General features: G+C 35.9%; 2 long non-coding RNA genes across 2 annotated transcripts; one reads left to right on the forward strand and one right to left on the reverse strand.

The window, feature by feature from the left end:
- Window positions 1-1,287: 1,287 nt before the first annotated feature.
- On the reverse strand, window positions 1,288-1,776 carry LOC108254644. Its single transcript, XR_001809929.2, has 2 exons — window positions 1,666-1,776; window positions 1,288-1,606 (listed from the first exon to the last, which is right to left on the reverse strand). It is a non-coding gene; the product is annotated as an uncharacterized LOC108254644 (long non-coding RNA).
- A 912-nt stretch (window positions 1,777-2,688) lies between these two features.
- Window positions 2,689-3,817, forward strand: LOC113465643. Its single transcript, XR_003390282.1, has 2 exons — window positions 2,689-2,982; window positions 3,769-3,817. It is a non-coding gene; the product is annotated as an uncharacterized LOC113465643 (long non-coding RNA).
- The last annotated feature ends 13,300 nt before the right edge of the window (window positions 3,818-17,117 follow it).

Raw genomic sequence — 17,117 nt, forward strand, 5'->3', positions numbered from 1 at the left:
AAACGGGACACACATAACCGCATCTACAAACGGTCGAGGATTGAACGTACTATGATGAGAAAGAAAAGGTATTTCAACGTGTCGGGACATAGGTACATCTCCGCACCGCGCTCGAGCCTTACCCGCTCCGTGTCCGCACCGTCAAAAAATAAATTGGGCTAGTCTGTGAAGGTGCGGAACACCGCTCGGACGATGTGTGTCCTGACACGTTCAAATGCCTTGTTTTTCTCTCTCGCTGTAGCACCTCCGACTTTCGGCGCGGTGCGGTGATGTATATCCCGAGCTTTATTGAAGACGTGCGAAAATTCCCTGTTCCGCACGACCGTAGCTCGGACTGGTGTCAGTCAGGTGTGTTTTCCTACTACCGTCACCGACAGTCGTCCGTCTGCTCGGGGAGGATGTGGTGCGGACTTGGTGCGGTTCTGTGTGTCCCTCCCTTTATTACGTACGTTAAGCAAAGAAGGTAGTTGTAAGTAACGTAATTTTCACAATCGAATAAATCCTAGTGTTAGTATGTAAGTTTAGATTTAGAGAACGTGTAGTGTATTATTCTTTAACCCATCAAATATACGAGACCTTGTTTAGACTGCTGGGGTAAAGGGACTTTTCAGTCCTATTCGCGCAGGATAAACAAGGTATATTCTATTCTATTCTACTCTATTCTATACTTAAGCCTCAGAGTGGGCTTTTTTGTGTATGGAGCTAATCCAATATTTCGGTAACAAGGACTTTATTAAAATTGCAACTGTTCCATTGAAAATTGTTTTGTGAAATTTGAATTGTATAATGGTAAACAATAAAAATATTGAATTTGAGAAAAACTATGGTGCATCCCTGTAAAATTAAGGTCCAAAGATGAGCCAAATAAAGAATTAAATAAATCCCTGTTGAATTCTGTGCATAAATGTACATACGAAACAATTGTTTCAAACTAGTTTTTAGTTACTAAAATATGCTTGTTGAATACTTAACAAAATATGTTGAACGCTTGTTTTAAATCTTTCAAAGATATTTTCCAAAAGCCTGACTTAAATGGCAATAATTCTTGCAATTGGCCTATTCTCTTGGCCATTTCTTCTATTGTATTACATGTTTTGAAATGAGATAGAGTGTGTGATCATTAACTAAGCACATAGTTAGGTATGTATCATAAAAAATAAATAAATAAACTTGATGTTTATTTTTGCAATTGGCCTATTCTCTTGGCCATTTCTTCTATTGTATTACATGTTTTGAAATGAGATAGAGTGTGTGATCATTAACTAAGCACACATGTAATTAGGTATGAAATTCTGTTGTTAATTCTCAATAGAGCATCACAAAATATAGTTCTTCAATTTCTTCTATTGTTTCTTCTACATTTACCTGTATATTTTTCTCTCCATTTTTTTCTCCTTTCCCGTCCCTACACTCCCTACCGTATTTCAAGTGAAAATTATATTTCCATTTAAAACCAGGAAATTGAAAAAGTTTCCTCCTCCTTCTTCCTCTTCTACTTTGTCTCCTTCTCCTTCGTCTCCCTCCAGTTTTATCTTCTTCTGTGGGAGGGAACCCTCGCATCACTTGATGAATGAGGATACCTCTCCAACTTTTCGAATAAAAATACCTAGAAGTACTTTTCGCTGAGTTTCGAGTACTCCTCTCCAACTTTTCGAATAAAAATACCTAGAAGTACTTTTCGCCGAGTTTCGAGTAGGTATCTACTTTTTTTTCTACCACTATTTATCTGTGCAGCAATAGAACGATCACAATATTTCAAACATGCTCCGTTTCTATTTATTTTGTACGAAAAAGTTGACTTTGGTCGTATTTTTTATGAATTTCCTGTTGTTCATTTACGGATTTTTTATAGGCGTGTCCTGGGAGCTTTCAAGAGGGAAATTGGCTGTTCAGGGATAGTAGCTGTAAAATTTTGCTTTGCCTTTTCGGCCTTACGATCTCATGTAAGTGACCTAATTCAAGCTTAATACCCAATAGCCAAAGACTGAGGTTTTACTACAAATTTCTACCTACTTTACGTTTAGAATTTTATTAAGCTTGTTGATTGTGTTGTAAGTAGTAAACATAAGAGGGAAATTTCACTTTTTGTGACTTTAGTTAGAGAAATTCTGACTCTGACCCTAAACTAGAAAGGGCGTTTCAAGGAAAATTTGACTCTTTTAGAGCATTTGGGGGTCATCTGTGTCCGAAAACCAAGTTTGTACCAACCATTGTCCTTGAGTGTTTGCAAAGACTGAGGTTTTACTACAAATTTCTACCTACTTTACGTTTAGAATTTTATTAAGCTTGTTGATTGTGTTGTAAGTTGTAAACATTTGAGGGAGATTTAATTTTTTGTGACTTTAGTTAAAGAAATTCTGACTCTGACCCTAAACTAGAAAGGGCGTTTCAAGGAAAATTTGACTCTTTTGGAGCATTTGGGGGTCATCTGTGTCCAAAATCCAAGTTTGTACCAACCATTGTCCTTGAGTGTTTTCAGTATTGTCCAGTCCTTGTCATGCTGGTGTCCTGGGCTACACTGCTCTATTTCTACTTCTTCATCACGTTCAAGATTTTGTGAGTTCTGTATTAGGATTGAGGAGTTAAGGATATAATAATTATTGTAGTAGATAATTAATCTTTTATACTTTTTTCTATTAAAGGTACCATGGGTAAGGCTTAAGGAACCTATACAACATAGCAGAAGATATTCGAATCGTTCCACATTGGGATTTCAATGAAAACATCCTCTTTGATGTGACCCGAGATATTTTGTTTCAAGATAAGAAGACATTTCACTTCATTTTCCAGATATTTCACATCTATATCCTCCCAACACGGTCATTCTAAGTGTCGACTATTGGGACAGTATTGTCCAGTCCTTGTCATGCTGGTGTCCTGGGCTACACTGCTCTATTTCTACTTCTTCATCGTTCGAGGATACGTGCTGCCCGGCCTTAAGGAGTATTTCAAAATGATGCCACCCAAGGATTTCCAATAAAGGTAAATGTTCAACGTAATTCGTCATTTAAGGTCGGCCACTCAACCTCCGACGATCTATCAGCATCAGACCTCTATCTAGTTCTCTCAGACCATCGAAATGTGTGTAAGGTTTCCGACTTCGGTCTACAGATCGTCTGAGAAACCCAAAAGTTGGAAGACTTTTCCGCCACACACACAAATTACAGATTGCACAATATACAAATTGACACTTAATGCCCTATTTATATTCCTTAATTACAGTTATCTACATAGTTTTTATTTTTTACAGTTATCTAAATAGTTTCTATCGTTATCTGACTACAATGAAACAAGTTTTCTACCTCTTATAAATTTACTGACAAATAATAATAAGAACTGTAGCGGACACTCTGAGAAAAGTGCACTGTAATAAAGATAATGAAGAAAAGACATTAAAAACTTACCCCAGACGGGAAAAGTAATGACTACATCCTAAATACCGAGAACGTACCTGGAACAAAGAAAGGAGACACAAATCTGATGAGTAATGAAGATTAAATGAAAGTTGTAAAAAAAGTTCAAAAGATCCAAGAAAATTGGCTATTTTCAGAAAAGAAATATCAAAAACTACTATATCTAATAAAATTATCTAATAATTTTAACACGTTTTATTTCATGCAAATTCAGTTTCAAAAACGTGTTTGAAAATTAGAAAACACATATTAGAAATTTTTGATTTCGAGCCTCTGGGTCTTTGAATAACATTAATTTTGATCTGCGTACGTACTCAATACCATTTATATTTTGTCATTTCTCCATATTTTCCAGAAAATCGACAGTACTGCTCAAGGACTGGCCGTGCAATCTTCACCAACTGAATTCTAATCCTCCGGCTGCTTTCCAAACACCAAAGGAGCCCAAAATGTTCTAAAACCACGCCAATTCGGCCACAATGGTAACTATCAAGACGAAGACCATTAACGTTTCCGATATTTTCGCCTATTTGTTTTTGTTTTTCAACATTTTCTGTATCGTCTACGTTTCCCTACAGTTGCATCAGTACACGAAAGTTGTGAAGATTAAGTTGGAGTAAATCGTTGATATCCTCTTTATTGACTATTCGCCTATTTGTTTTTGTTTTTCAACATTTTCTGTATCGTCTACGTTTCCCTACAGTTGCAGCATCAGTACACGAAAGTTGTGAAGACTAAGTTGGAGTAAATCGTTGATATCCTCTTTATTGACTGATATTTCTTCTGTGTTGTTTCATGACAGTATATTTTCATAGCACTCAAAGAGCTATAAAGCTATTAGTTTGCAGCAAAATTTAGTTTGAATAAGCCATTTAGTTCAACTGTATTATTAGTTTCAAGATAGTTTCTATCTTTATACGTATATTTTCATAGCACTCAAAGAGCTATAAAGCTATTAGTTTGCAGCAAAATTTAGTTTGAATAAGCCATTTAGTTCAACTGTGTTATTAATTTCAAGATAGTTTCTATCTTGATACTATTTTCATAGCACTCAAAGAGCTATAAAGCTATTAGTTTGCAGCAAAATTTAGTTTGAATAAGCCATTTAGTTCAACTGTGTTATTAGTTTCAAGATAGTTTCTATCTTGATACGTAGTAATCTATCTTTTATACATATTAGTTTTCCCTAAATTCACTATTCTTTGACTAACCCATTTCTTGTGGTGTTAGTTCTAAGATAGTTTCTTCCCAGGTCTCACTATTAATTAGTTTTCCCTAAATTCACTATTCTTTGACTAACCCATTTCTTGTGGTGTTAGTTCTAAGATAGTTTCTTCCCAGGTCTCACTATTTTCTACCTACTGTATAGCGCTTGTTTCGATAGCATGATCCGGAGAGTCATCAAAGGGTTAAGATTCTATCCGGATTTGGTGAAAGCGGTCGTTTTCGGCGTTTCTCTTCTTTCAGCCTTGTACATTTTTGGTCAGTAGTCTTTTCAAATATTCAGAGGTACTTTTTAAACGCTTTCGTCCTGAGCGATTTATTTTTATATCTACTTGTAAAAAAAAACAAGTAGGTTTTATATTTGAGCAATTTACAAGCAGAGATAAAAACTAAGCTCTGAAACTTTTTTTTTTTTACTTTTTCTGTAGAAGGGAGTAAAAACCCCGTTTCAGTTTCAAATAAAAGATGATATCATGTTTCTCGTAAGTTTGTAAAACTGCGAATGATAATGAAACCTTTCTGAAAGGTTTTTTCAAGCTGGTATATTATAGACTTTCGTCCTGAGCGATTTATTTTTATATCTACTTGTAAAAAAAAACAAGTAGGTTTTATATTTGAGCAATTTACAAGCAGAGATAAACACTAAGCTCTGAAACTTTTTTTTACTTTTTCTGTAGAAGGGAGTAAAAACCCCCTTTCAGTTTCAAATAAAAGATGATATCATGTTTCTCGTAAGTTTGTAAAACTGTGAATGATAATGAAACCTTTCTGAAAGGTTTTTTCAAGCTGGTATATTATAGGAAGGCGGGCAGGGCTCTTGAAACATTGTCTGTTTCACTAAATGAAATGAAAACAAAGCTTGTTGCTTCAGCGGTTGAACTTTGATAACTGTTTTGTAATTTATATTCTAGTTTCGAGGGTTCTCCCTCATCTCTCCCTTTGCTGTAAGCTACACGAGATATACCAATATTGACATAAACCCCCCTCGGTTTCACTAAATGAAATGAAAACAAAGCTTGTTGCTTCAGCGGTTGAACTTTGATAACTGTTTTGTAATTTATATTCTAGTTTCGAGGCTTCTCCCCTCATCTCCCCCTTTGCTGTAAGGTAGGTTCACGGGATATACCAATATTGACATAAACCCCCCTCATTCACCTTTCCCCATTTGAAGTATTTTCAAACTCTTTTGTATTCAAGCACTTTTTAATCAACCAAACAAAATTTTCGAAACGTGTGCATTTCGGAATTTTGAAAAAACGATTTTAAATTAGTATTTTCAAACTCTTTTGTATTCAAGCACTTTTTAATCAACCAAACAAAATTTTCGAAACGTGTGCATTTCGAAATTTTGAAAAAAACGATTTTAAATATTAATGTTCGCCGAGTATTTTCAAACTCTTTTGTATTCAAGCACTTTTTAATCAACCAAACAAAATTTTCGAAACGTGTGCATTTCGAAATTTTGAAAAAACGATTTTAAATATTAATGTTCACCATTATTATTTATTAGCGTGTGATTAAATTTCTACATTTCCTGGGTGGTTATTTATGACTCGTTTCATTGGTAAGGATTTATTGAGCATGTCATAAAGAGAGTTAGAACTACAGGAAATATTCTTCAGACGGGATATATTTTGCACCTAAATATTTCTGTTTGAAAGCAAAGCGGAGGTTTTTATGATTCCTGCGGGGAATAACAATTTTTATTAATATTTCAAAGGAGCAAGAGATTTTTATTTCTCCAGCAATAAATAAAGTATTTCTAAATAAAAATTCACATAAAAAGAAATAAAACTTCTTGAAAAATAAGAAACAACATTCACTCGTGCAAATAAATTTAATTTAGAGGGGAAGAGAGATAAAATCAAATTTAAAACAAAGTATTTTACATTTATTTAACATTTTTTTTTTCTAATCTGGGGACTTTTTTGAATTTATTTCAAAATCAATTATTGTCCCACTCGTGCAAATAAATTTAATTTAGAGGGGAAGAGAGATAAAATCAAATTTAAAACAAAGTATTTTACATTTATTTAACATTTTTTTCTAATCTGGGGACTTTTTTGAATTTATTTCAAAATCAATTATTGTCTTTGTGCTGTAGAAAGAGAAATTGAAATTTAGGAGAGAGACAAAGGCAAGATGTGTATTTATATTAATGATTATTTGATTCTGCTTGGTATTCTTTGTTTCTACGTAGTCAAAAAATTGAAAATTTAAAATGCATGCAGCACAATTCAAATAAAAAAAAAATCTGTTTGACCAGGTGTAACATTTTCATTACAGACCTTATTTGCCATTCTTGTAGCAAGTCTTGAAAAGAACGAATTATTTGTGAAATTTGTGACTGTTAAGTTTGGTTCAATAAAATAGAAATAATATAGAAAGCTGACGTCATGATTCTCTTCAGGAACTATCTGCTCGATATTTTCAAATCTCTGTCAACCACTCCTATGAACTGACCTGCATGAAAAAAAAAACAAACAGCTTTTTATTAGGAAAATTATGAGGAATTTTTTTTAAAACATCGGTTATTTTTTTAGAGTCGTTTATGATTTTTCAGAGATGGGCAGTATATGAACAGTAAAGTAACATTCAAAGTGATTTAGACAAGAATACTATCTTTGAATAGTCTCTCTTATATTACCAATTCCACCTTTTTCTTCATATTTTATATTTATTTATTTATTTTTAACAATTTCTCTAGAATTACTTATCCTATACAAACCTTGCTCTTTGGATTTTCTTTTCGAAGCGTTTTCCCTTATATTGTCCGCTTCATCTTCTTCGATATTGTTGTGTCTCGCTTCTTGATCAACTTGCACAGGGTTTTGTTGACAGCTGATGACATTGACCTCATGGACACCATTACTTTGCTGAACTTTACCGAGACTCTCTGTAGGGACGTTGAGTTTAAAATAAACCGTTCATGACGGGTTGTTGTGTCTCGCTTCTTGATCAACTTGCACAGGGTTTTGTTGACAGCTGATGACATTGACCTCATGGACACCATTACTTTGCTGAAATTTACCGAGACTTTCTGTAGGGGCGTTGAGTTTAAAATAAACCGTTCATGACGGGCAGTTGGATTGAGAGTGATTTGGGATTGATAACAAAGATGATCTGATAATCAATATAATCAAGTACATGGTTTGTTTTTAAACAAACAAGTTGACACGTTCAATGCCATGGCCTTCTTAGGGTGCTGATTAACGTCCAGAAATTAAATCGCAATCAAGACTGCAACACACTGGCGCAATATTTGACGTTGACATTGGTTTTTCCGGACACGGAAAGTAACATACAGGCAAATGGATTGCTTAAGCTAGGTATGTTGTAAAATTGAACATAAACGCTAAGCTTTAGTGTGAAGTAGTTTCCGGGATCAATTTTCACCAGGGGCGAACTTTATCCTAAACAGATAAGGTTCGTTCTCGGAACGGCTTTCTCCCATCCTGTCCTCCTCTCTTCGATTTCGGGACGATAAGACCTTCTTGTTACAGGTCCCTCTATCAAAAATCTTCTCTTTTTATTACTTTTAAAATCTACTGGATCGGAAGGTAGGTAAATGTTGAATACTTTACTTTCAGAGATGTTCCATTTTAAATGAATATAACTATGAGGGTATCAGTACTGCTTTATTTTTCAGCTTAACTTGATACACAAAACGCCCACTGTAAGACTTGGATGTAGGGCAAACAGCCCCAAAAGATGGGGCATACGAATAAAGAGGGACCAAGCTTATACGAATCTACTGCTTTATTTAGAATGTTAGCTTAGGAGCCCAGGATGTAATAACCGCCATCGCATTTGAAGAGCAAGGACCTCAATTTAATACAGAGTCTTAACCTACCTTAGGGTGATTGCTTTTGGGCTGACATTTTGTTTCGGCTACTTTTTTTTTTACAAGTGGATGCCCGCACTCAAACTTGGCTATTTCTTGGTAATACACAATACCAGACTAAGCCACTACAAAAGATTAAAATAATAAATTGCTGCAATTGCCAAAAGACGAGTTTCCACCTCAACTATTGATATTCTAAAATAATATGTGCCTATTTTAATAATAAATTATGCATTTACTTTTGGACTACTGGAATTTTATTATAGGTCCGGTGCCAAAAAGGTTTACCTACAGTATAAAGCACTATTTCACTCCAAATGAATGGTTCCAAAATTTAATTGCTCTAAAACTCTAAATAATAGGCAATAATGTACCTACCTGACACTAATACAACATATTATGTAGAAGTAATCGACTCTTGAGTGGAAGGTAATTACTAGGTTAGGTTAAAGCCGGAGGCGTTCTCTACCACCTAACTCTTCCAGCTCTATTATTATGTGGTCAAAGTCTCGAATAAATGTGATAAAGTTCCATGCCTCAACTAGGATAGAACCCGCATCCTTTCAACCTTTTCAGCTGTTCCTCGCTATTATTCCTACATTGCTACAAAGACTTACTTACATCATTTGAACACACCATTGAAACAGTCACAGTTGTATAACTTATGACAGTGTCGTATAACTTACATATATGACAAAGTCGTAACTTATGATAGTGTCGTATAACTTATGACAAAGTCGTAACTTATGGTAGTGTCGCATACCCTCTGACTAAGGTGGATTTCACATCTAGACTGCAACTTGTAGTATACGGCAGTTTTCATGTTGAGGGCTACAAAGTCTTATGGCCCTGTTCACACTTCAACTTAAAGTTCAAGTGTAAACAGGCCCATAAGACTATGTAGCCATCAACATGAAAACTGCTGTATACTACAAGTTGCAGTCTAGATGTGAAATCCGCCTAAGTCGTACGACATAGAAATTACTACCGCAGTTGAAATATTTCTTCCGTGCAATAAAATGATATGACATGCTGTCGGTGCTAAATTACCGTACATCTGGCGCCATTTTTCCCTCCGCCCCGCACTTTTCCCTTGCCCCGCGTACGGTAAAACCCATTTGGTGACAAGTGCCGTCTGGGAGAAAGCAACAAGCTTTCTACAAAATGAACAAAGTGGTGCACCCTAGAGACATGGAGTTAGGATAGGAGGGCCATAAATTGTGAAGCTAGTCACATTAGTTATGCAAGAGGAGTACGAGCTTGCCCTTTGATACAAAAGTGGACGGAAAATGTCTGATGATTCTTAGGCCAGCCACTCACTATCAGGTAGACCTGACGACAGGTACACCTGATCAGGTTTACCTAATAGTGTGTGTGCTCATCAGGTATCAGGTAGAATTGACAGATGGAATTTTTCAGGCGTACCTGTCAGGTCTACCTGATAGTGTGCGTGCTTATCAGGTATCAGGTAGAACTGACAGACGGAATTTTTCAGGCGTACCTGATCAGGTCTACCTGATAGTGAGTAGCTGGCCTTAGCTCTTTGAAGAAATGTAGATTGAAAAGTCTAATGATTGATTATTAGCCCTTTGATAAAAAGTGGCCTGAAATTGTTCGATTATTTTTAGCCCTTTGTCAAAAAAAAGTGGGTTGACTTTCTTGGTACCTATTTGACACTCATTGTACATGATGACGTCATGAAAACAACTCGAAAAAAAACTTCCATTTCGTTTGTTGGCCACATGCGGAGTTTTAATCTTCTCCTTAGCAAGTTAGCATTAAGGATAAAGACTCAATCTTATTATCCTGGTCCTGGAGGCTGTGTAAACCTACACACTTAACGGAATTAAAGTTCGTCCAAAAATAAATCACACCTCGGCAAAAGTACGGTAAAACCCATTTGGTGACAAGTGCCGTCTGGGAGAAAGCAACAAGCTTTCTACAAAATGAACAAAGTGGTGCACCCCAGAGACATGGAGTTAGGACAGGAGGGCCATAAATTGTGAAGCTAGTCACATTAGTTATGCAAGAGGAGTACGAGTTTGCCCTTTGATACAAAAGTGGACGGAGAATGTCTGATGATTCTTAGGCCAGCCACTCACTATCAGGTAAACCTGACGACAGGTACACCTGATCAGGTCTACCTTATTGTGTGTGTGCTCATCAGGTATCAGGTAGAACTGACAGACGGAATTTTTCAGCCGTACCTGTCAGGTGAGTAGCTGGCCTTAGCTCTTTGAAGAAAAATGTAGACTGAAAATGTCTAATGATTATTAGCCCTTTGATAAAAAGTGGCCTGAAATTGTTCGATTATTTTTAGCCCTTTGTCAAAAAAAAGTGGGCTGACTTTCTTGGTACCTATTTGACACTCATGGACCTATTGTACGTGATGACGTCATGAAAACAACTCGAAAAAAAAACTTCCATTTCCTTTGTTGGCCCCATGCGGAGTTTTAATCTTCTCCTTAGCAAGTTAGCATTAAGGATAAAGGCTCAATCTTATTATCCTGGTCCTGGAGGCTGTGTAAGCCTACACACTTAACGGAATTAAAGTTCGTCCAAAAATAAATCACACCTTGGCAAAAAAAGATGTCTCTCTCTCCCCTATCTCATTCTCTCTCTCAGCTCTTTCTCTCTCTTTCTTTCCCTCTCTCTCTCATTCTTTCTCTTTTATTTTTGAAATTAGTGGGAACCCCAACCCCCCCGGCCTGGCCTCAAATCCCACCTACACCCCCCTCCCTACTAGGTAGTCTTCCAAAATAAAACTTTTATTTTTAATAAAATTTAATCTTTTCTAACGAACTTTTTTCCTGGAGCCCTGAGCTTTCTTTTATTTTCAGTTCCTTTTGTTTGTTGGCAGCAAAGTTCAGCGAGAGAGCTTTGACATGGATGCCTGCAATTGCCAAAAGACGAGTTTCCACCCAATAATTATTGTCCATCGAAAATAATACCTATTTTAATAATAAATTATGCATTTACTGATGTACTACTGGAATTTTATTATAGGTCCGGTGCCAAAAAGGTTTACCTACAGTATAAAGCACTATTTCACTTCAAATGAATGGTTCCAAAATTTAATTGCTCTAAAACTCCAAATAATAGGCAATAATATACCTACCTGATTCTACCTGGTCAATGTTGTCACGTGGTGCAATATTAGACGCATCGATAGTCAATGGCATCATATGGTGCAATGTTAGACCCACCTCTATACCTCCCTACTGCTCTCAACTGCCCTAAAAATTCTGACTCCCATTTATTTCCCATGTATCCATTATCCAATATAAAACATTTCCATATTTCAGGTTATCCTGGGTAGGAAACATTTTCATTTGGGATGCCCTGTGGTCAGTGCTACGCCACAAAAAATATTCGTAGCAAAAATGAAATTCCTCACCGTAACAAAAATGGAAAAGTTCAATTTTCGTAGTCGTCCTTCCCTTCTGTGGCATAGCTCGATGTTTCTCTTACAATGTTACTAAAATAAGAAGAGAATAAGTCTTCACTTGACTAAATAAAACGAATTTATTGATGGAAAAGAGTCAACATGTTCCAACATCTCATGATGAGTCCTGAGGATGGCATCATGAGATGTTGAAACATGTTGACTCTTTTCCACCAATAAATTCGTTTTATTTAGTCAAGTGAAGACTTACTCTTATTTTAGTATAAATTAGTACTTGACATGGTATCCCATTTTCAAAGTTTATCTTACAATGTTGGAAATTTTGATCTACATACTGGATGATGATTCTGTTTATTAGTCGCTTCCGACTTTCCCACTACTCTCCAATGTACCAAACAGCAAACAGTCCAAATATCCAGCAGCTCTACTGGCGTCAAAAAACTTGTTGGCGACATCGTTGATCTACTTACTTACATACATACCTAATTACCGACAGATGGGAATGAAAACAAACATATGATTGAAGAATTTGTAGAGATAGATGAGAAGGGAGGGTGATATGGGGGGAAAATATGTCTGAAAATAGTAGATGGGAATGAAAACAAACATATGATTGAAGAATTTGTAGAGATAGATGAGAAGGGAGGGTGATATGGGGGGAAAATATGTCTGAAAAAAGAGGGAGGGAAAAGTTTGGTTGGAAACGAAGGTAGGCCAAAAGTTTCATCAATATAACATACCTAATAAGGGAGAAGATATAGACGAAATCGACAAGATAAGTGAATGTTTCCAACTTCTTTGCTGAGGTTTTCAGAAAAGACTCTAAAGGCTGTCTGAGCAAATATGTTGGAGAATGTCTGATAAAGATCAAAGGAAACCCGAGACAATTTGAGAATAGAAGAGAAGAGAAGAGAAGAAGTGGGATAAGATACAGATGGAGAAAATAAAATATATGTAAGTGTAATAGATAGTAGTACCTATATCTAAAAGATAGTACAAGTGTGCTTAAAGATAGAATTAATGAAAGACTTCGATAAAGTACGTATACAACTAAATCTGATTGAAATACTAGTGCAAGGGTTGGGAGTTGGGATAGAATAGAATATTATATATCGTACCTCATTTACACTGATAGTAATCGACTCTTGAGTGGAAGGTAATTACTAGGTTAGGTTAAAGCCGGAGGCGTTCTCTACCACCTAACCCTTCCAGCTCTATTATAATGCGGTCAAAGTCTCGAATAAATGTGGATAAATTTCCATTTCTCGCCTAGGATAGAACCCGCATCCTTCCAACCTTTTCTGCTGTTCCTCGCTATCATTCTTACATTGCTACAAAGACTTACTTACATCATTTGAACACACCATTGAAACAGTCACAGTCGTATAACTTATGACAAAGTCGTATACCCTCTGACTAAGTCGTATACCTTATGAAAAAGTCGTACGACATAGAAATTACTACCGCAGTTGAAATATTTCTATCGTGCAATAAAATGATATGACATGCCGTCGGTGCTAAATTACCGTACATCTGGCGCCATTTTTCCCCTCCGTCCCGCACTTTTCCCCCGCCCCGCGTACGGTAAAACCCATTTGGTGACAAGTGCCGTCTGGGAGAAAGCAACAAGCTTTCTACAAAATGAACAAAGTGGTGCACCCCAGAGATATGGATAGGAGGGCCATAAATTGTGAAGCTAGTCACATTAGTTATGCAAGAGGAGTACGAGTAGTGCACCGTAATAAAGATAATGAAGAAAAGACATTAAAAACTTACCCCAGACGTTAAGAATAATGACTGCATCTTTATAAAGAGTACCTACGTACCTACCTGGAACAAAGAAAGGACAAATCTGATGAGTAATGAAGATTTGATGAAAGTTGTAAAAAAAAAAAGTTCAAAAGATCCAAGAAAATTGGCCATTATCAGAAAAGAAATATCAAAAACTACTATATCTAATAATTTTAACACGTTTTATTTCATGCAAATTCAGTTTCAAAAACATATTTGAAAATTAGAAAACACAGATTAGAAATTTTTGATTTCGAGCCTCTGGGTCTTTGAATAAAATTATTTTTGATCTGCGTACGTACTCAATACCATTTATATTTTGTCATTTCTCCATAATTACATTGCTACAAAGACTTACTTACATCATTTGAACACACCATTGAAACAGTCACAGTTGTATAACTTATGACAGTGTCGTATAACTCATGACAAAGTCGTATAACTTATGGCAGTGTCGCATACCCTCTGACTAAGTCGTATACCGTCTGACTAAGGTGGATTTCACATCTAGACTGCAACTTGTAGTAGACTGTTCACACTTCAACTTAAAGTTCAAGTGTGAACAGGCCCATAAGACTATGTGTATGTAGCCATCAACATGAAAACTGCCGTGTACTACAAGTTGCAGTCTAGATGTGAAATCCGCCTAAGTCGTACAACATAGAAATTACTACCGCAGTTGAAATATTTCTTCCGTGCAATAAAATGATATGACATGCCGTCGGTGCTAAATTACCGTACATCTGGCGCCATTTTTCCCCTCCGCCTCGCGCTTTTCCCCTCCGCCTAAAGAAATATCAAAAACTACTATATCTAATAATTTTAACACGTTTTATTTCATGCAAATTCAGTTTCAAAAACATATTTGAAAATTAGGAAACACAGATTAGAAATTTTTGATTTCGAGCCTCTAGGACCTCTAACACACAAATTACAGATTGCACAGTATCCAAATTGACACTTAATGCCCTATACATATATTTCTTAATTACAGTTATCTAACTTGTTTTATCTTTTTATTGTTATCTAGACACTAGTTTTATACTCTTGAAATTTCCTTAACGATAAGAATAAGAACTGTAGTAGATTAATACATTCATAATAGAGTTGTAAAGGAATTAGATATTCCTATAGGATTCGGAGTAAAAGATTCGCCAACCCAAAAAGAATTTTTATAGTAAGAGATTAACTGATTTGTTAGATCTAAATGTTAAATCGTTATTTAATTTGGAAATTGCAGCTACTGTGAGCTAAGCATTTGAAGAAACTCCAATTCCATTGAAAGGGTTTATATTATTGTTTTTTTAGGTATAGTTTTAATAATTTAGTCATTTTCACTACTTTCCTTCGCTTATTTAGTTCATAACTATTCTATAATATCGTCATAGATAGAACTATTTCGTAAGAACAATGTTTGGATCTATTGGTGGTTTTATATTTCTGTTCTTCATGATTAAGTCATACCTTAAGCCCTATTTACCTGAGAGCTATTTGAAAACCCTGGAAGAAAACGAGAAAAATGAATCCAAGGAATAATTACCTCAACTTGGATAATAAATATAATGAAATATAAATAATCAGATAATTATCTAGGTTGAGGTATCATAGGTAATAATAAGTACCTATCTCATGAGTTTGTTGACTTTATTTATTAATGTCTTTTTGTCCTTTACTTGAAGAAAACTTTCCTATGATGGTAAATTGCACTTTACAAAATTGTGCAAATTAAAGTTGTTACTGTTCAATTGCAATGATGAATTTACTATTTTTAGTCATAATTTACTTGTAATTTTATTTCTTCGAAAATGTTTATTTTATACTAGTACTTATTTTGTCTATTAATGTAAAATAAAAAGTTGATTATTGTTACCCATTACTGACTATGTCAGTTTATTTATGACATTAAGAAATGTTCATTTTCAGGAAGAAACGATCAAATTTATTGGACGGACTGCCCAAAGTTACTAAAGAGGCCACCAATATATCATGTGCTCCAAGTTTGACTAAAGTGTTTAACTCCGCTTTCTACAACTAACCTCTCAGAGCCTGAGTTGGGCCCGAAAAAAATCCAGCACCACGCGATTGCCCATATGGTCACCCGTCCGGTTACTAACCACGCGCAATGTTGCTCGACTCCAGTGATCCATTGGACCATATGGTCACCCGTCCGGTTACTAACCATGCGCAACGTTGCTCGACTCCAGTGATCCATTGGGAACGCCCCAAGTTTGCAAACTCTTTAGGCTTAGGACATAAACTCTACATTAGGCGAGCTCGTAAAAGATTTTAATGTCCTTCTAATGTCTGAAGTAAGGAGCCTCTTGTAGGAATTAAAATTTATTTACTGTCGCGGAATTTTCAGCAGATCTGGCAAAAAATTCTTGTGATTAGACAGTTTTTTTTAAGTATTTTTTCTTCATGTCTCCACTTTCTTTAAGAAATGTTCATTTTCAGGAAGAAACGATCAAATTTATTGGACGGACTGCCCAAAGTTACTAAAGAGGCCACCAATATATCATGTACTCCAAGTTTGACTAAAGTGTTTAACTTCGCTTTCTACAACTTACAACTAACCTCTCAGAGCCTCAGTTGGGCCCGAAAAAAATCAAGCACCACGCCATTGCCCATATGGTCACCCGTCCGGTTACCAACCACGCGCAACGTTGCTCGACTCCAGTGATCCATTGGGAACGCCCCAAGTTTGCAAACTCTTTAGGCTTAGGACATAAACTCTACATTAGGCGAGCTCGTAAAAGATTTTAATGTCCTTCTAATGTCTGAAGTAAGGAGCCTCTTGTAGGAATTAAAATTTATTTACTGTTGCTGAATTTTCAGCAGATCTGGCAAAAAATTCTTGTTATTAGACAGTTTTTTTAAGTATTTTTTCTTCGTGTCTCCACTTTCTTCTAAGCACTTTTTTCGCTCCTTGCATTTTTTTTTCTGTGTCTCGTTTTTAATTCTCCTTTTCCTCAGTTTTGTGCCCCTGTTTCTTTTATTACACATTTATTAAACTTTTTTATTTTCATTTCATAAAAGTGGGCTCACTTAATTCTGATGTACATACGTAGGCTTGCCAAACGTCCCGAATTGGCCGGGACAGTCCCGAATTTCAGGGGGTGTCCCGGCGTCCCGTTCAGTTTTTCATTTTGGGGCGTTTTGTCCCGAATTTCCGTTTCTGTCCCAGAAAAAATTCGGGACGCGTTTTTTAACTTTAAAATTAGGTACCTACCTCTATAAATCAGAATTTGTTCTTAACTTGTCTTGTTTAAATTTGTCATGCTTTCATCAGTTTGCTCTTCCACTTCTTTGCTAAACCTTTATAAACGAGAAAATGTTGTATTAAACAGCCTTAAACGAAAAAATGAGCTGGTCCCTTGGATTCGCGGATTTCGCGATTATGTTCGCGGATTTCGCGATTATGGTCGCGGATTTGGCGATT

Source organism: Diaphorina citri, unplaced genomic scaffold (assembly GCF_000475195.1).
Source record: "Diaphorina citri unplaced genomic scaffold, Diaci psyllid genome assembly version 1.1 scaffold137, whole genome shotgun sequence".
Lineage (NCBI taxonomy): Eukaryota > Metazoa > Arthropoda > Insecta > Hemiptera > Psyllidae > Diaphorina > Diaphorina citri.